Consider the following 20,996-nt stretch of genomic DNA (forward strand, 5'->3'; position numbering starts at 1 on the left):
CCACACACACACTAGCGCACCTACACACACGCACGCACACACACAGAGACCCCCCCGCCGCACACACACACACACACCAGCGCACCTACACACACGCACGCACACACACATACAGAGACCCCCGCACCCCTGCCGCCGCCGCACCCATACACACACACAAGCGCATCCCCTCCCCCTACAACTAAGCCCCACTTACCGCCATTCTGGACTTCTGCAGCCTCCGCGGGGCTCTCCCTCGGGCATGGGAGCCCCTCTCTCAGGCACTCCGTGGGCGCGTGCGCGGACTTCCAAAGACGGGACGGAAGTCCCGCCCCACGGAAGGTTTCGGTTTCCTGACTACACTTGTCTGATCTACGTTTGCAGGCCACGTCTCTGCTTTTTTTTCCGTCTCTGTCCCGATACAAGCCATAGCTGAAAACTCAAGTCGTACCTAAATGTGGGTAGCCAGCTGCCTAGCCCCCATTCATTCCACAGCTCTGCACACGGCCATGCAACCTCTTGCAGCAACTATGCGCATAATGACCAGTGAATCCGGAACATGTACCTACTTGACACTGGCACGTCACTAAGCTAAGTAAAACCTCAACTCTTCAATTGCAATAGAGTAAGTAAATCGCAAGATATTGAATTATGCATAAATGTTTACTTAAAATTGTGGTGAATTAGGTCTTGTTCTCTTAGTCGTTCGCTTTAGCGATACGTCACTTCCGTTCAAGGTTGAGGTACAGTTTCATTGTGCTTTCTTCCTTATGTGTTCTGTGGGAGAACTTGTTTCTTTTTATTTGTGTCCTGCCGCCTGCTCCTTGCACGCTCTGCGGTCAATGTGGAGGTGTCCCCTGATATCAGCGCTGCAAGGATCCTGAATAAATAATCAGCAGCCTAGTGATGTGTGATCCTTACGCAGCAGAATAAACGTGTCTTATCTCTGGCTTCCAGTTATGCCCTCCGGCCGGAATATGTGACATTAGGCATCATTGCTAGAAAACTGACATGGCAGCGACTCCCAGTAACAGCAACGCACCAGTGCCACATCAACATTCCTTTGACACCTTTTAATCTTTCTTTAAGTCCTTTTGTGGGATAATTCCCAAAACGTTTACCCGTGCTAACTGGTTCACGTGATCTAAAATAATAATTGAAACAGCCACATGCCGCAATCATATATCAACATAACATGGTCAGATAGGAAAGTATGTAATTGTTTTTGCTCTATTCATAAAATGTTCACAGGAATACCTCAGCTCCCTGCTTGATTTCTTATCACGATGGTCACTGCTGTTTGAGAGCGCTCATTTTTAAGTGTAGCGGACGACAAACATCCACTCTTGATTGTTTTACAGTTGTGCAAGCGTATATATTATATGTAAGATTTTATCTAGCGCCTTGCAGTAAACTATCATCCCATGGGCAGTTTATGCAATCCGGATGCTGGTATTTCCAGTGCTACAAAAAAAATCTAACAGCGGTTATAGATGCTACGTTATGTGTCAGAACTGAAACGCCTGTCCTAACAGCGTTCATAATTTACTTTTCATTTGTCATTTCCTAATCCTGTGGTGGCAGAGCATTCCATGTCGGAAGTGGTGTCTACTCTTTCTATAACAGAATCACGGAGCTGGTTGTTTCCCATTCAAGGTGGTGCTGACTCGCTGTTCCCAACACGTAAAATGACAAGGGTTTTCATAAATTAATGAAAGCTTTGGTCCGTTAAAAGCATCTCCACCTTTAACCCTCCTTGTTTTAATTATGAGGGTGGCCTTCCACAGCCCCCTTCTCTATTCTCCTCACTCGAGCCCTCTTTATACCGCTGAGTTTATCCCTTTCCCCTTCTCCTTCAAATATGTATTTTTCTTTACCCTCCTTCCCCAACTTATACCCTACCTATACACTTAATTTGCCTATTCCTAGCTGAAGCCTACTATGCACCTGGTAATACATTTCTTCACGTTACTTCAACACATCTCTTTACACTAATAACACACCTGTGTTTCTTGGCTTCAGTAGTCTTTCCTTTTTTCTGCTTCCCATAGCATTGTGTGCATTGCAGTTTCAATGATTTATGGTCACTGTAGTTACTGGATGGTGCTTTGATTCTGGAATGAAAGATGCAGGTGGACATTGAGGGGCAGGGTGCAATGTTTCCCACTACTCAATGTGTTGGTATGTGACAGTTTCCACTTCCTGGTTGGCAAAAACTACCATTTGCAAAATAACATGAGTTTAGCAATTTGTAAACATACCTTCTCTCAGTAGTTTATGTATTATTTTCTTGGACTTTAATTTTGTAAACTGTTTGTCAGCCTCTCCTGCTGCTTCACAGAGGAAGCCATGGTTTTTTTGAGCCCTCAGGCTTTCCAGGCTTTCATTCCATTTCCGAATGCTACATAAACAGGCATAAACAGGCATTTGCAATGCGATAGTTCTCGCATTTGCAGGAGTTTCAGCTATTGGTATTGTAAATCACAATGCTTTTTATTTATGTGTTCTGGAACCCTGGAAGCGGTGTGTAAACACGCACTTTGCACTTAAATTGGTTGCTAACGAGAAGCAAGGCTGGCAGAAAACGTGCCTGTTTTACTGCCAGCCTTGCTTCTCGTAAGCAAGGACTATAAGTACAAAGTGCGTGTTTATGCACCACTTGCAGGTTTTTAAAACACATAAATAAAAGGCATTGTCATTTACAATGCCAATAGCTCAATCTCTCGCAAATGCGAGACCTATTGCATTGCAAATGCTTGTTTCCTTAAGTTGCCGTTTGGGTCGGCTGGGCTGGAGAAATTGTATTGTGACGCAGTCTTTGTTCAACCTTCAGCAAAAATGTAACAAAGTGGTAATTCAGGCGGGATGCCTTCTTGAACGGATTCCCCTTTGATTAAAACCTTGTTAATAGCTGGCTCCTTTCTTGGTGTATAGTATTGCAGGAGCAGAACAAATGCAACAGGTCTTCCTTACCGGTCCCACTGAGGAGCAGGCGGCAGGGAGGTTTCCGCGCAGCCAGGGTGCTAAGTGAACTTTTACTGTTAGTAGCCCCAACGGATATCTTAAGAACTGCAGCTTGAGGAAGGCTGGGTAGCCGGTTGCAAAATATTTTGAGAGAGCAATGGCTTTGTAATTTTTTTTTTTTTTTAAATCGTCGTTACATATCTTTCCGATATTATGCATTTCTCCACACGTCTTCTACGTTCATTCGGACACCTACTTTATTACTCCCCCTCCAAATTTTCTTCATCACGGTCTGGCGGTGCCTCACAAATACCTCCCCGGAATTTATTCCAGGCCCCCCATACCTTGCTTCATTTCTGAGGGTAGCCCCGATTAATAAACACCGTTCTCTCCGCAATCATGGCCATGTCCATGTCTTTACACCATGCTGCTAGAGATGGTACCTCTGCCACCCCCCATGCCTGCGCTATGTTCCGCTTAGCTACCATTAGCCCCATCGTTACCCATGCTTTCGCCTGATGCAAGAGGTCATTCGGCTCCCGAATATTTAGCAGGCACCTTCGTGGTTCTGGGATTAGGGACACCCCCTCGGTCTGTGACACCGTTCTCATTATTTTTTTCCAGTAGTCAGCTATCTTGGGGCACTGCCACACTGTATGATAGAATGTCCCTTCTTCCCCACATCCTCTAAGGCAATAGGGATGATGTGCTCTGCCCATCTTGCTTAGGGTGTATCTAGTGTGGTATACGCGGTGTAGTGGCTTTGTAATTTTTAAGCGTCATCCACCCTTATGCTCCTATTGATAACGTGGCCTTGTCCTCAGTGACAGCTTACATTTTGAGCGACTACATAGCCAGTCGAAGACTAGTAGATGTATCCCAGAGTTTTATAAGACCTATAAGGTCGGGAAACATCTTTTACAACGCAACTTTTACCACGCAGTGCCTTTACGACGCAACTTTTACAACGCAAACATTACAGCGCATTGCGCTGGGGGGCGCTCTAGGATAGGGAATACGTTTAATTTACTGTCCAACACCTTCCCTAGTGTCCACGGGGACTGGAGTTGGAATAGTAAATTAAACTATTCACTATCCAGCGCCCAAAGCACTATGCGTTGTAAAGGTATTCGTTGTAAATACCGCGTTGTAAAGGCATGCGATGTAAAAGTATGCGTTGTAACGTCATACATCCATAAGGTCGAGTCACTCTTGTAAGCAGACTCTTGCTGGTGACGTGTTGCAGCACAGTAGTACTTTCCATAGCATGTGGTTCAAGGTGTTTGGTTCGACTTTTGGAATCTTGTTCCAACATATTATGTTTGAACCTGGCTAGTGACTATTTTATCAACCCAAATTCTAATCTTATCTGTGCAGGTGAGGTGTAACTTGGCAGAGGAAAAATGATTCTGTAAGCTCGGGTGATTGTGGTGTCTAGAGGGCTGGTGTCCCGGCCTCATATGAGATTGTTGGCAGAAGTTTCACTCTCGCAACTTCAAGCAGTATCTTCAGGGAAAGGCTGTCAAATTGTTCTTTAGATTTTTAAGTGCTGTGGCCAGAGCCAGGCCTTTCCTTTGTATCGCCTCCTTCTGGGTTGTGACATTGCCTTTATTGTCAATGATGACTTCGAGATATTTGTACTCCTCTGTGCTTTCCAGCCGAGTGTCACTCCAGAAACTGAACTGTATTTGAGTTTTCTGTTTATTGTAAACCATGGTTTTTGTTTTACCAAGATTGATCGTCAAGCCGTTGGCAAGTGAGTAGTCCTTTGTGTTGTCTAGCAGCCGTTGAAGCCACACCCGAGTGCGACTGACCAGCACCATATCATCTGCATAAAGAAAGCTTTATTACTTTGCCGCCTAATTTAGGAGCGTGGGAGTTGCAGGTTTGTAGTTGTTCGGTAAGGTCAGCCAGGAAGAGGTTAAATAAGGATGGCACCAAAACACTTCCTTGTTTTAGACCACAAGTGGTTGAGATTTTACAGGAGGGCTGCGTTCCTGCGCCTATCTTGACATGTGTCACTGTGCAACGTTATCAGCATACTCAGCAGGTTATGTGGTATACTCCAGCTTCCTAGCTTCCACCACAGCTCCACCAGTCCACGCAGTGAAAGGCTACTTTAAAGTCGATGTAACCTTATCTGGGAGGTAAACAACCTAGACTTTAGAAACATCTGCAGTGCACAAAATACTGCTTAGATATTACCAAGCAACCCAACTCTGTTATCTTATAGAATGGAACTGCCTTCTCACTGAGAAACACTGGGTATTCATGGATCAAGTTGTGGTGGGCTTGCATGTATGGATGGCAGTATGGCTACCTCGTCGACACAGGGCTGGGGGCCTCTACTCCTCCCCTGTGACATGCCTAACTCTTAAAGTCGGGGATAAGGTGGCCATTACTGCGGCCTCAATACCTTACCATCTTCCATGACCCCCTCTTTGCTAACCCAGACTTCCCGCCTGGCCTGACACGGAGTAGTTTCCGACGCTGGACAGAAGGAGACTGTAAAAGTATGGGTTGTCTCTTTGATCTAGATGGACTGATTACGTTTGACCAACTCAAGACTGACTGTTCCTTAGTAGAGGCAGGACGGTTCTCATATGTACAACTTCGCCACTGGGTGATGAGGCCTGACGTACACAATGGTGCAAGCCAACTGATGACCTTGTTTGAAAAATGGCTGGTCCTCACGACAGATAACAAGAGGTTGGTCTCAGAGATTTATGCTTACTCGACCAAAGCGGGAATATTTCACAAAACCCCTGGCCAGAAGAGATTGGAGGCTTAAATAGGTAGATCCTTTATGTATAAAGAAAGGAAATACTTTTTTTACGGAATCCACCACACTGCACACACAGTAATAAACACTAAAACGGCATATTAAATAATCTCTTATTGGTACTATATGCCAGACCGCGTCCGGAAGTGGAATGGGAAATGCTCAGGGAACTGCTGGCAGGGCTTTGGAAAACCTGGGACCTTATTTCATCTCTTATGGCACTTTCTAAAGCTACCCAGATACTGGGACCAAGTCCTAGATGTGATTGACATCGATTTTAACACTACTATCCCCCAATTCCAAGCCTACACTGTCGTAGGGCTTCCAAATGCATTGTCATTTCCACTGCGCTCGATTCAAGAGAGACAGATCGTGCTTGCATTGAACCCAGCTCACCGGGTTATACTATCATCCTGGGGTACAGACAAATCGCCAGAACACAGATTATGACTGCACCATCTGTGGCTCCTACCAGGCATGGAGCGATTATCCATAGGGGTGACACCTGAAGGCTCCTCCTATGTGGAGCTGTGTGCCCCATTTATCCTAATTCTCTAAAAGAATTTCGAGAGCTGTCCTGTCCATCATATCTTCGTATCCTAAGACTGATCCCGGAACCCCAGTACCCTGAGGAATAGAGAGCGTTAATGGCAGAGGATTTGGAAGGGCATGGAGGGAGGGAAGTACAGGGCGCACACACATCTCGGGGTACGGCGATAGCTTATAAGGACAGAGGAAGGTGGGTGGGGCTAGGTTGTTCCTTTTTCTTTCTATGTTTGTTGTTCTTGGTTGTTTTCTTATTCTATAAAACCAGTCCCTCTTATGTAACACCTTTAATTGCAAATGGCAGTTCATTGTGTAGAATAAACTCGTCCGGCCCTATTGGGTTGTAGGTAGCTTGCTGTTTTAACAGTGTCCTCGATATAAATCGTTATATGTATGCTGCCTGCCCGGACGGGGTTTTAGACGGCATGCTGAGTTCATCAAGTACGGATTGTTAATAATAAACAGAATTGATCCTAAAGTAGATGTAACAGAAAAATAGCTGTGTGTTGGAGGCGCGGGCAGCATCCATTAGTAGAGAGATTACTAGAATATTTGTGATCGTACCGGATGTTTTAAAAACACGGTCTGAATGTATGGTATGATGGCATTGCTGGATTTCCTTGTTGTTAACTCGTCTAGCACAGTTCAGCCAAAGTATTTGGTGTCATTGTCGATCAGAGTTATTAAGCGATAGTTTGCTCGAAGGGATCTGTCTCCATCCTTGAACTTTGGAGATCTGATCGAGCCTTTCCATGGCGCAGGGAGATTGTTTGTGCTTTTGACGTGTGTTATCACCTGCGCTAAACTTTCTACCCAGAAGTCTGGCAGTGCTTGAACACCGCCAGAGGTATACTGTCAGGGCCCGGGCTGTTTGATGCTCTCTGCGTCCACCTCATGCTGCCCTTTGTCTTGTGCTGTAAGTTTCCCAAGGATCCATCTGGGGGCTTTGTATTGTTTCCTGTTTAAAGTGTGTTTTAGGTATTGGGTCCATGTAGTTTCAGTGATGTAAGAGTCAATGCCTCTGTGTCCTGGTTTGAGGAGTTGGTTAATAGTAAGTAGCCCCATATCTAGCACTGTTATCGTGTTTCAGATCGGTGCGTAGTTTAGCCCTGAGTTCATCTTTCAGATCTTTTTATTGATACTTTTGATTTCTTGGTCTGTTTTTTATGTTGTCTCAGGGCCGCAAGGGCGGTCAAGTCGCCTGGTCTTTTCCACAGAATTTGAAGAGCTTTGTTTATGTCAGTTTTATGCTCCCGGAATCTAGGATTGTGTATTGCACAGGTGTCCTCTTTGTAAACTTTATCGGCAAAGGTGGATTTGCTAGCTTTTGCATGCATTTCCGGAAGTGTTTTTATGAGGATTTACTACCTGTTGACCTTCTCAGTTTCTATACCTATGAGGTTTTGGAGTATATCCCCTGAAATTGCAGGCAGTTGTTTGAGAACAACTGGTGTAGTTTTAATATGTATGTTGTTTGTAGTGTAGGTTTTATCCGTTGTCTCAATGTTTCGGTATAGTGAGGTTTGAAGAAAATAAAACCTCTAGTGGGAGATGATCGTTGACCGGTCTGTCTGAAATTTTAAATGAGTGAACTTATTGAAATATAGAAATAGATACATACAAAGGTGTAGGTCAGACATGTGCTGGTTCTGTGGAGTGGAATGTGGCAGCTGGAGCATTATCTTCTAAGAACCTGCCATTCAGGGTCCTGAGGCTTAGATGTTCGAGATCTTCCAATAAGCTACACCCAGTTTTTTTGTTTGGAGCCCAGGTAGGTTTCTGCTTTGGTCAGGTATTTCCCATAGAGTGGTTTGGGCTATTGCTAGTTCTCCAATGGACGTGCTCAGTAGATATGAGTTATAGTCCCCAGATATGACAAAAGTTTCAAGTCTTCTTCTTCTGCTAGCCTCATTACTTCTGGCATTATCTTTTTACAGTGTTTGGGCTTTCTTTTGCAATGGATGTAGATGTTCAGAATTACGTCAACAGCAGCGCCTTTGATTAGGATGGTAGATTTTGTTGCATTCATTCCTGTGGATTTGTTGTCCAGGGCTGTTGGCAAGGCTAAACTAGCTATTGCGATGTAGTTGGCCAGCCCATCTGACCGATGCCTGTGTTTTGCCTGTTTCACAGCTGGGGTGAAAAAAGTTTGCATAGCTTTGTATGTAGTGTATGTAGTCAGGATCGGCCAGCCAGGTCTACCAAAGGAAAAGGAATCGAAGAACCTCAAGTAGTTGTACAAATCCAGTCACTTAGCTTTGTGTTCAGGCCAATAATGTTCCATGAGCACTTGCGAAGTCTACAGGAATTGGCTCCAACTTGTGGCCCCTGGGCCATTTGTGGTCATGTTGTCAGTTGAGAACATCCGATTGTTCTGATTATATCCCCTATGCTTCCTTATGGTCTTTCATTGCGATTTGCTCTTTTGCCCTATGAATTCTGTATGCTGAGGGTTCTTTTTCTACGGGGAACTTTGCACAATTGAGCACATATGTGGTTTGTCTCTGCCGCTCGTTTGGCTTCATTTTGTAGCCTTGGGGGAGAAGGGGTAAATGTTATTTTGTCGTTAAGGGTGGGATGACCTTTATTCCCCATTTTTAAAGAGTAGATCCTTCTGTGAGGACTCTTTTTGTGATGTCTGTTGTGGTCCATGTTGTCTTAGTTACTTCCCTGCCACGTACTTCGTCTGAGCTTTCAAACTGTATTGCCACAAGGAAATTGTTGAGTCACTAAGTCTTGGAGTGGCTCCTAGTAATCGAAGAATATTTCCCCTATTTAGTACGTCATGTCTTCCTCTAGAGACATACTCTAGAATGAAGATTAATGTTAAAAGTAGTGCCCTGATAGCCTTTGGTGGTTGTCTGAAGGATTTTAGGATCCAACCCCTCTTGGAGATGTGTTGAGGTATTTGAGGTGCGTTCTTGCGGGGTAGCATGTTGATTTCACTCGGACCCCTGGATGCTGTGTTGTGCTGAATGCTGATGTAGAGTCTCTGTACTGAACCTACAGTTGTTGAAACAGTTGATGTTTTGCCAGTTTGAGTTGTGCAATTGTTGTGTGGTGATGTTATTTTCGATTGTCGAATAGAGTAAGGGTGCTGGTTAGGTTTTGTCTGTTTGGAATCTGTAGAGCATTCAGTTGTAGTTGGAGCAGTGAGGTCCTCTACCACCGCCGTTTGTGTTAATGCAGACTTTTAAAGGGTGATGTTTGACGGATGAATTTGTCCAGGGAGTTCTCCCAGTAAGCTTGCTGCTGAGGAGGTCTGGCTGGGCTCAGACCAGGCATGATGTGATTCAGGTCCGGATGGAGCTGTCCTACAGTTTGCTCATTCCCCTGTTCATCCAGATAGGCGGTTTAGACTGCCATTTTGCCGGTCTTATTTTTTTCAAAGAAGGGATCAAATTTGCTCTTAAACTACAGATTTTTTATTCCGCCACTTTTTCCTTTGTGCCTATCTGTATTTGGTGTTTTCCTTTGTTTACCAGTCCGCTTGTCCCGGCTTGGGGGGGTTTTGATGTCTTGCTGCTGCGCTGAATTCTGAGGTTCCCTTAGTGCTCTTGTGTTAGATATTGGAGGAACATTCTGCTTGTCCCTCGGGTTTCTGAGTTTTTCTACCTGTTGAGGTTGGTGAGAGGGTGTTTGCTTGATCTTGGAGCGGAGCGTTAGGGGCAAGGACAGAACTGCAGCAGGGCTGCGAGCTGCGCAGCAGGGACTCCGTATCCCAGGAGTCCCTGCATTGACCATTAACACACCTGGTCTGCTCTCCCTGCTGACACGCCCCCCCGCCCTCGAGCACTGAAGAGCAGCGGCGTTTCCAGCCTCTGTGGGACACTTCTTGTAATTTTGAACTGCGTGCGGAGGAGGAGCTGCCCGTTGGATCCTTTATTGCTATTACCTCCCTTGGGTCTGACAACTGCTCGCCGGACCCGCTTCGCGGGTCCCGCTTCGGCAGCCTGAGGAGGGTGTTTGCTTGATCTTGGAGCAGAGCGTTAGGGGCAAGGACAGAACTGCAGCAGAGCTGCAAGCTGCGCAGCAGGGACTCCGTATCCCAGGAGTCCCTGCATTGACCATTAACACACCTGGTCCACTCTCCCTGCTGCTACGCCCCCGCCCTCTCTCCACCCCTCATAATCGGATCAGCACACCGCTGCGCGGGAGCGCACAGGAGCGTCCCGGGAGAAACCCGGGACAAGGGCGGGCCGTCTGTGGCCGCCAGGGGCTGGAGGAGGCTGGGCTGGGCCCTCTCTCTGTCATCCAGCGTCATCTATTGGACTATACTGCATAAGGTGAAGCAAACTGTTATTTTGTGTAGCTTTGTAGACGGCCCGTAGTTAAAGTTTCCTTCTGTGCCTTGAGTGGCCCTGTTGCGGTCTACATCGTTCTCGCCCACCCCTCGTGCTGTATAGACCACTAAGTATGTCTTCACCTCCAACTACTCCCCTATTGAATCCCCTCCCGCCCACGGTAGGGGTTACAATCTTGGGTCCCTTAGACAAGTATTTTACTGTCGTGATATCGATAAAGAGATTCCCCTAGCTGAGAGACGCGCTGAGCCCAGGCAATCTATCGAACTCCTTAAACTTCCTTTAGAGTAGCGGGCACCCCTGGGCTCTCTGGCATCGGTCCCTTCTTCACCACCTTTAACCGTGCCAGTCTCAGTGGGAATGCCCCATGCTTCTTCACAGTCGCCCAGTCTGGTCAGGGTGGAAGGTATGTTAGGTTTTGACTCCCAGACCGGAAACGAGCCATCGGTCGCTGTCTTTACCATCTTGCCTCCCCCCATGCCTACTACTCTAAATATTACTTCTACTGACGAGGAAAATCCTGCCCTATTAGGTGTGTTACCCCATGCAGCCCCCGAAAACCGTCATATTAAAAGGAAAAGACACACCGGTCCCCGGAAAGGTTGTCACCCTAAACACCCTAAGAAAATCAGGAAACTTGGTATAGGACCGGGATCTTCCTGTAAGCCTAAAGGGGCTGGTTCAGGTGGGGCTCAAGCTGTTAAGGATGGGGTGTCCTCGGGTAATTCAGCATCTAACCCGAGTGACTCTCAGGCGATAGCTCCTGCTGAGATCTTATCTCCAGATTCACCCTTACTCACGCAGATAGAGAAATTGATGAAATCTCTACTGACCCCTATTGTAGAACGAGTCAAAAGGTTAGCGGACCGATTGGACTGCTTTGAACAAGCTACCTTAGATAACTTTTTCTCAACTAAATCCTTAATTAAAACACACTTTAGGTCGGGGTCAGTAATAAAGGGGGGGCCCAAGCGGATACGTCAACCTCTAACACTCCACATGATTCCTCTAATACAAGTGGGTTGGCAAGTGGGGTACCTGTTCCAGAGCCCCTTCCTCCTGTTGTTATTACTACTAAAGGGGGGCCTCGTCTCTCAGGTCAAATCCACAAGATCACTCCCCACCCTTTAGACCATTCACGGGCAAACACATCCCAACCCAAGAAGCGCTCAGCTATCGAGGTCAGGGGCACTATTGATAGATCCAAAACTGGGAATCCTGGATCCAATAATTCCAACGCATTAGTCCAAACCCCATCGACTCGCCCTGTTCCTCTCCCCTCTAGCCTACCCGACACAATTCCTCCTAAAGTGCCCCGCAGAATACCTCCTATGAACCTGCCCCCAGACTGCTACCCCTTTGTTGCCATCCTTACCAACGTACCACCATTGTTGGCTGGGCAGCAAGAATCCTTCCAGACGCTAAAAAATAAGACCATGCACTGGTTAAGGATTAATAGACCACTGCCCAGGGAAGTTGATGGGCTGATTCTCGGTGTCAGAAGGATAGGTTGGGTAGGTAGTAGTCTTAAGCGCTTTGAGGGGGATTGTGTAGTAGTTCATTTCAAGGATCCCAGGGTAGCTCAGCTAATTTCTAGGCAGAATTTAGGCATTAGCAGCGCCGGCATTGGAGTAGTCGACTTGACTTTCTTCTACCCGAGACCAGCTGGCATTAATTTTGGCATCATTCCAGAAGTAAGTTGTTATCACAATCTTCCCATTCCCGGACTCAACCCCTTCTCTGTGCCTTACCAGCAGGGAAACTTTTATAATGTCCCAACCTTTAATCGTTTCGAAGCAATGTCAGATCTAGGGTGGGTTGACTGAAAAAAGGGTAATAATCTATCAGGAACGGGTCGTGAAAACCTCAACTTAGAATATGTATTGACCAACCAGGAAAGTATGAATCCAGAGGCAAGGTCTGGGGAGTCTGCATTGATTACTGGGGTCACAGGGAATGAGGATTTAAATGAAACCAGTATCAATAACCAGACAAATAAACAAGATATTCCACCTAGAAACTTAATCCTAAAGTTTATGTCAAGGAATATAGCGGGCCTAAGAAATAAAGTAGATGACCCAATATGGAGAAAGTTCTTAGGGACCTTCGATATCATCGGGTTACAAGAAACTTGGGATACTACGAATACCCTCACCCTAGATGGTTACTCCTCTCACTGCCTTCCAGCTATATCATCTGCCATGGGGAGAGCAAAGGGGGTCTAGCCACCTTAATTTCGACATCCATCCCGGGGATTCATACGCAGTTAGTAACGGGTTCACCTTACTGTCTAGCAGTTCAAATTGTTTGCAAAGGGGAATGTAATGTTTTAATTGTCAATTTTTATAACTCCTATGACAGAGTAACTCCTATCGATCATTTGTCGACCCTGGAACTCTTTTTGTCTAGGCAAATTGCGGTTTTAAATAACCACTGCATGGTAATTGTATTAGGAGACTTTAATATCCATGGGTGCCCAGATAAGTGTCTCTTAGTTGATAAATTAGGCCGTAAAAATCAAGGTGAGATACATTTTGAGCATACTGCCCAAGGAGCGATCCTTGAGAATATCCTGGCGAGTAATGGGTTGATGCTACCTCAAAGGGAGGAAGTGAAGATCCCAACCTTTGAGAATAACATCAGTCGCTCAACCATTGATTATATCTTTATAAGTCTTACCCTGGGGAACTGTAGCTGGGAATACTCTGTATCCAGGTCACATTCCAGTGATCATAACCCAGTGACCCTGATTATTACTAATCCGTTCAAAATATCTGAGAATCAATATAAAAGGGTAGATAAGCACGACATTCGACCAACAGATCAGGGACGTAGGATCAGATGGGAAAGGGTGGTTCAGCGAGACTTTATAGATAATCTTTTTAAAACCAGAGGGATAGATATGCAAAAATGTATGGACCTTGAAACGGGGGATAAAGAGGTCCTTGATGCTTTTATAAAAATTTGTACCCAAATAGCAGCGGACCTCAAGTTATCAGGTAGGGTAAAGGAGCAAGGGGGTGTTGGTTGGTTTGACCGTAATTGCTCAGTTGCCAATCAAAAACTTAGGATTGCCCTGAAAAGCAAACCAATCGATAGGTCACTCGTAGCTTCCTTAAGGCAATCATACAAAAGAGCAGTGGAAGCCAGGAAATGTGAAATTAGAGAGGCCGCCTAAAAAATAGCGCTAAATTTTGGGAAGTCATTAATAGGCCATATTTTAATGATCCCTGTAACAAACGGCTTGACTGTGGTATTCAAGAACACCAATGGCTTACTCATTTTAAAACAGTCTATGAAGGGGGGGTTGCAGGCTGTGAGGTTGTGTGCACCCCTGCCCCACACACATATATCCTGTCAGTCACAGAAATAGAGGTAGCTGAAGCCATCCGGAAAATGACCAGTAATAAGGCCCACGGCCCCGATGGTGTTCCGGCTGACCTCTTTAAGTCAGACATCAAGACATGGTCTAATATTTTAGCAAATGTTTTTAACCGTATTAGTAAATCTGGTATCCCTCCTACATGGTCGGAATCAGTTATTGTTCCCATTTTCAAAAAAGGTAATAGGGGAGATCCTCTAAATTATCGACCGATCTCTCTTATTGATTCCACGGTAAAAGTCCTTGGCCGAGTTATACTGAGTAGAATAACAGAGAAACTGGAAGACACAAATACCCTTTCACCTTTGCAGTATGGATTTAGAAAAGGGAGGGGTACTATAGACCAAAGTCTTAATCTCCAATTAATAATTGGAAAATATACTATTGCTAAAAATGGTATTCTATACCTAGCTTTTATGAACCTGTCCTCGGCCTGCGACCGAGTGAACAGGTCCAAATTGTGGGATCTGTTACTAAAGCTTGGTATAGATGTAAACATTGTGCACTTCCTAGCTGACCTACATAGGGATCTCACGGCCACAGTTAGATATGATTATAAAGGGAACTGTACCGGAAAGATAAGGATTATGAATGGGGTCAGGCAGGGCTGTATTTTAGCCCCCTTGCTTTTCACTCTTTATATTAATGACTTGGGGACAGTTTTGGGGGCAGCAAGCAAGGATATACCAAGGGCAGGCAAATTTATGATACCCGCTCTGCTTTATGCAGATGATGATGCTCTTTTAGCACGTACAACAGTAGGCCTCCAACGTCTTTTAAATTCATTTTATAATTCTATGAATGCACTGGACCTTAGCGTCAACTATTCTAAATCTCATGTAATGGCGGTGGGTAGTAAAAGTAAAGAATTGAAAACCCTGTTTTGTGATGGTCACAGGCTATCCAGAGTTACGAGTTTCCCATACTTGGGGGTTATCTTTGATGACAGCTCCACCTGGCTGCCCCAAATGGCCGCTAAACGAAATGTTTTCGTAAGATCTATTTCGGCCGTTTTAGATTTTTCCCGTAAATTAGGGGAGAAACCATTGGAAGCCGTCTTGAAAGTTTACCACGCAAAATGTGTATCCATAGCCATGTACGGAGCAGACCTGTGTGGCTTTAAAAGCGTAAAACACCTACAGGTTGCTGAAGATAAGTTTTTGAAAAATATCTTATCAGTGCCCCAATCAACCCCTGGTTATATTGTACATCAGGAACTTGGGAATGGTTATTTGGAAGACCGTATAGCTGTGGCACCGCTATTAAAGTGGATAACATCATGGTTAAACCCGGAATTGGTTTTAAATCATGAGATCTTGAGTGATTGTTTGACTTTGGACCACAGTTCATCCATCCCATGGCTGAAATATGTTAAAACATTAGCTGAGTTATTAGGTCGCCCAGAATTGTTTACCCAGCCCCAAAAACTGGTTAAGGGAGACTTGAAATGGACCAAAGATACTTTTATGTTGATTAAGAGTTCTGTAAGGGAGGAAATGGAACTGGGTAAGGTGACCGTGAGGGCCCATCAGCTCTTAATCAGTTCCATTGATATTGAATTATACCTGAAAATGGTCAATAATAATAACCATAGTTTTCTCTTGACTAGGTTCAGGTTGAACAAATTTCATCTGCTCCTTACTACACGACCAACTTGGACTAAAATGAAGGATCTAGACATTTGTCCCTGTGATGGCTTTTCCATAATGGACACTGCACATTTTATGTTTTTCTGTAAATACTTTGTGGAAATACGGAAAACGTTCATTATACCACTGATCAAATACAAAGGGTTTAGACAAGTTAAACCGGCCCTTATGTACCTCCAGTTGCTGTCGAATACTTGGGAAATTTTTAATGTGGCATGTTTTTTAACAATAGCGATGAGACTAGGGAAAAAAATTAATTGGCCTAGTTGTAAATAGTAGATTTTTTTTTTAGGGTCTTTTATATTTATATTTATCATGTCCTGTTTGTTTTTAACAATGTACCATGATCTTGATTTCTAATGTGTGTATACTTTTATGGTTTTTGATATGAACCGAATAAAGTACTTTTGACTGACTGACATCTTGAAATAGAAGTGGCTGGCTTTTTTGTTTTGCTGCCCACAAGCTGTAACGGAAATTAAAAAAAAATATATGAAAATGCAAGTCTCAAAAAAATAAAAAAAGAACCGTGAAATGTTTTTAAGGGCCGTTTGCAACATGGGCACTAGAGGTCGAACAAGGATTCTGCTGCCATGCTAAGAGAAATGTGGGAGAAACTCTGATCTTGGTTGAAGGCGGGCTTGTTAAATAGCTTCTCTGAAGACACATGGGTATTTCTTGGAAATATGTCAGAATTTCTCTGAGTCACGGAAGTGGCTTGTGTGCGGCCTCTTTCAGGTGACAGAAACACTCTGTAATAAAATATTAGTGTATTATTCTTTTACATTTACGCATTTTGTTGTCTTATTTTCTGTGAAAAGTCTATACTTAAAGATACTTTTAGCCTTTGCTTAATATAGCATAAAATATATTTTTGGTCAAACTATACATAGATAATAATTTTTTTTGTTTGCATACAAAGAGCTGTAAAATAACATTCCATTATTGTTTTAGGCAATAACAGTCTGCATTCATCAATGAAATCTTTATTCCTCAGGATCCTACCAGAGGCTGTTTCTATCAGATTAGAAAATGGGCTACCTAGCCATTTTCTGAAGGACTTTGGTTATACATATAGGGTTTACTTGTCTGTTCCAAAATTGTTATTATATTTATATAGCACTTACTACCCCTGACGAGGAGTCGAAGTGTGTTTGGTGAGTAGCACGGTACTACAGAACCCAAAAGGATCAGTGGTGGATTAGTATAGGGAAATATGACTTAATCTGAGCGTTGGACATGTGAGTCTGAAAGCTGGATTGAATAGAATAATGGAGGGATAGAAGAGGTAAGACTCTAGAAAGTAGAGCATGCAACCGAGGTGGATTATCCAGAGAGCCGTGATATATCCTGTTAGTTGCACATCAAAGGCATGGTTCCTACTGGCGAAGCGCGCACACACACCCCCTGTATACGCATCAGCACTGCCCATTTCTCACCACCCACACGTAAAGTTTACGCAGGAAAAGAATATGCTGTCATTGCTGGGCGAAATGGGTCTAAGCACCATGAGCTATATATTCCCACACTGCAAATTCATATGACAAACTGACGCTTCCCTTAGTGTGCATCGCACACCCTTAAAGATATTTGCGTATTTGTGGCTGCGTATTATACCCCTCGTTGCCAGATGAACCACCGACGCATAATGCACTACAGATCCTACTAACATCACCCACCTGACAACGCTTGGTAACACGCATGTATAATGCAGCTCCGTATCCGAGACAAACCGATACAGAAATGGGAAGAGGCAATTGGCAACCCTATTGCTAAGGAGGACTGGGAATACAGCTGTGCGCTGATGCAGATGCTAACACCAAACTGCAACCTGCGCATTATACACTTCAAATTCATACATCAAGTATATTATACACCAGCGCAATTGTATAAATATGGGTTACGCACAGAAGACAAGTGTAATAGATGTGGTGCCTATGGAGCAGATTTCTTGCATATGGCGTGGGCATGCCCTCGACTTCAATCATACTGGCAGAAAGTGACTGGCACTCTTGCTCTGATGCTATCAGAACAGATACCCAATGAGCCCCTGGTGTGCCTTCTGGGGGTATACAAGTTGCGACTAGCCCGTAGACGAAAATGTCTGGCTGTAGCGCTATTACTGTCCAAGAGACGCATAGCTCTACGTTGGGGGAGTAGGCGCCCACCGAGGTAGCGAGACTGGATTGAGGACCTGACATACTGCAAGGAGACCCTGGAGACACATGCAGAAGAGCTGCCACAAGCCTCTAGGCCTAAGATTTTTGGGAACTATTTGTACAATACCTTAGAACTGTGCAAACAGATAATTGAATACAAATCAACGAGACCCTAAGGTGCGGACCTGGTACGAACGGAAGAGGAGATGTGGGTTGTATAATGGGGATGGTAGAGTGTAAATGTTGCGAGCTGTGGACACGGGAAATGTGTCCTGTTGTGATACAAAGATAATGATGGAAAACTACTTAACGGACAACGGAACGTGCTGTACATGTCAATGTAATATCTATGAAGTATGAAAATTGTATAAGTATTGGTATGTAAACTGTGTAAACTATATTTCTCTTTGCCTGACCAGCATAAATAAATTTTGAAAAAAGAATCTAGAAAGTATTATTTGGGGGATCATAGCAGTAAGATGAGGTGTGAGGTGAAGCTGGAGGGATAAAGGAGGGAAGAGTCTAGAAAGGGTAATTTTGGAGATACTAGTACTAAAATTAGGTTTGGGATGAGTCACAGAGTGGAGGTCGAGGATATATAGAGAGTGGAATAGGGTGAGACAGAGTGGTGTATTGGAGAAAGTGAACAATTTGTTTTTAAAGTAATAAATATATAGATACATGACTACATAGAAAGTATATCCATGTATAAGGAAGACAATATATTGAGATTTAACATTACTGTATAAACTCTGACTTTCAAGTGTTGGTGTAATCAATTTGTGTATGTTTTATTACTCTGTTCTTTTTTTAATTCATTTTTTATCTTTTCCTCAATATTTCAATAGTGAAGCAGCACTTGTAGATAACATAGTTATGATAATATTTATATGTAGTTCTAGATAAATAAAACAGCGACCCATAAGCATCTTATTTATTTTGAGTTTTATATAGCGCTGGCTAGACCCAGAGGTATCAGAGCGCTTTACATAGGGTTCCACAGAAATTACAAAATTACATCAGTTACACGTTAAATTAGTTACTAGAAAAACATTTCAAGAGAGAAGAAGACGAAATAAATGGAGCTTAAAAGGGTAAGGGGTGTAAAGGGGTAGGAGGTAGATAGGATGGAGAGACGAAGGAGAATCTGCCCAAAATCCGTCTGGGTAGGTGAGGGCCGAGGGGGAAGTCAACAGCCCATCTCCTCTTTAGCTATTGGGTAGCTCCACAAGGCTTCAGCCAAACAGCTAGGTCTCAATGAGAAAACACTATTAAAGAGCAAAGGGGAGGGATAAATGGAGCGTAAAGGAGAAAGGGGGTGGCGTAAAGTGGTAGGAGGGAGATTACAACAGAGAGACGAAGTAAGTTTTCTCCAAAGAACGGCTGGGTAGGTGACGCCTGAAGGGGTAGTCCACAGCCTATCTCCTCTTTAGCTATCAAGTGGCTCCACCGGGCATCGGTCAAAAAGTTAGGTCTTCACTGTCAGTAGTAGGTTAACAGATTTCGTATCCTGATGGGATGGGATCAGGGGCAGCCATTTTGGGGTCAGGCGCAGAGTGATGTTCATGCCCCTTGTTTGAGATAAGCCTGTTCCCAGGATTGGGTTTATGAGCAATCATGAGCTTCCCTGGTGGTGAAGGGAGTGGTGAAAAAGAAAAATCCCTTGGTGACAACAACTGACAATACACTATGATGTATAATTTACATCAATTAGCCCATATATTAGAAATAGATGTTTGGAAACCAAACAATGAATTATATAATTCCTCTTTATTTTTTGTTAAAAATTGAGTATTTGCACAAAATTAAAAAACAGTACATTACAAATGCATTCAAATACATGTACATTAACACCACATTATATTAAAAACAATCCTTTGCTAGAAAAGGTTACTAGTGCATATAAAATCATAAAAAGTAGAGAAAAGAAAGGAGAGAACAAAACAGACAATCCTATTTGTCATATATATACATATCAGGGAACCTAAATTTGAGAAACTTCTCCAGGACACGCTCTAATTTTAGTATCTATGGAGTAAGCTCAAACCCTTGATTATGTGAATCTAGGCGTCGACGCGTTTTGATGGTTTAGTTACAATTGACCATTATTTTCAAGACCAATTAGATACGTCTCTCCTATATCAGGCACTGGATGGTTGCCGATTTCGAGGAAATCCTTATATCATATTCGTTTTATTTCTTCCACTTTTCCTAGTTACATTTTTTGTTTTTTATTTTTTATTTTTGCGGTCATTCATGTGGGGTCTTCTGTTTGTGAAATTCCGTATATTTCTGGCAGTTCCCTTTTTCTAGGGTTTTGATGAAAAACGTTTAAGATCGTACAGTCATTTGCTGCTTGTTTCCTGACTCTTCTTTGGTTTATGTTACTATTTCCCAGAAAAGTCCTCCTAACTGCCGATTATTATGACCTCCTGATAAGCGGTTCTAAGAAATATACGCCTTCATTCCTCAAATAAAAAAGGTAGGTGAGATCCTCCCTTGTAGTTATAATCGCCGGGGTGGTTGATCTATATGCTCGCTAGTCTGTCTTGGGTTGCTCTCCAAAAAAGACGAGCGCCGACTCCTACAGCCGGTCTATGTCCTCCCTTGAAACGAGTGTCTTGGAAAAAAAGGTGAAGGGAGTGGAACATCAGTTGGAATGGGCCACCACTGTCCCTCCTGTAGCTGCAGCAGCATGGGCGCCATGTTGGAGTCGGGCGTGGCCGGGGATCATTAAGTCACCACTGATACTGCATACTGGGTCCCTATGCTCCTTACGAGCTTTGCACTGCAAGGCGCTCCAGTGATGTGTGGAGCGGAAGATTCTCCTCCTCTAGTGCTGAACTGCTGACGTGTAAGGGGACCCAGTGCTCCCACAAGGCCTGGCATCCACGCGGCCGTCATGTTAGAGTCAGGCACCGCTGAACTTAATTCCTCCCCGGGGTAAACAAAGTAGTGCTATCGGGAGGCAAAGGGGTCTCAGCCAGCAAGGGAAGCCCTCTGCAGCTCCTCCTGCTGCCACCAGACGTCCGATTCCTCCCTGCCGAACCTCTGCTTGCCTCACCAGTTTGCTCCACACTGCCAGGAAATGGCAGCCACCGCGTCCTCAGCCTCGCACCACAGTCACTCCCGCGATTTCCTCGCTTTGATCGCATCTAATCAAATAACTTATATGTTGAGCATATTATGATATATATATATTTAACCATGAGTAATATATACATCTGTAAA

General features: G+C 44.1%; 1 protein-coding gene across 18 annotated transcripts in view; it reads left to right on the top strand.

Moving 5' to 3' along the window:
- The window catches only part of LOC144826666 (mucosa-associated lymphoid tissue lymphoma translocation protein 1-like), a 1,784,778-nt gene that overhangs the window by 571,752 nt on the left and 1,192,030 nt on the right, over positions 1 to 20,996 (top strand). For 7 of the 18 annotated variants that reach the window (XM_078685246.1, XM_078685242.1, XM_078685253.1 and 4 more), the window contains one exon: positions 20,164 to 20,247. The exons of the other annotated variants lie outside the window; for them this stretch is intronic. The gene's annotated coding sequence lies outside the window, so the exon portion shown is untranslated. The remainder of the gene's footprint in view (positions 1 to 20,163; positions 20,248 to 20,996) is intronic. 18 annotated transcript variants of the gene reach the window in all.

The sequence above is a fragment of the Lissotriton helveticus genome, chromosome 3_2 (genome assembly GCF_964261635.1).
Source record: "Lissotriton helveticus chromosome 3_2, aLisHel1.1, whole genome shotgun sequence".
Taxonomy (NCBI): Eukaryota; Metazoa; Chordata; class Amphibia; order Caudata; family Salamandridae; genus Lissotriton; species Lissotriton helveticus.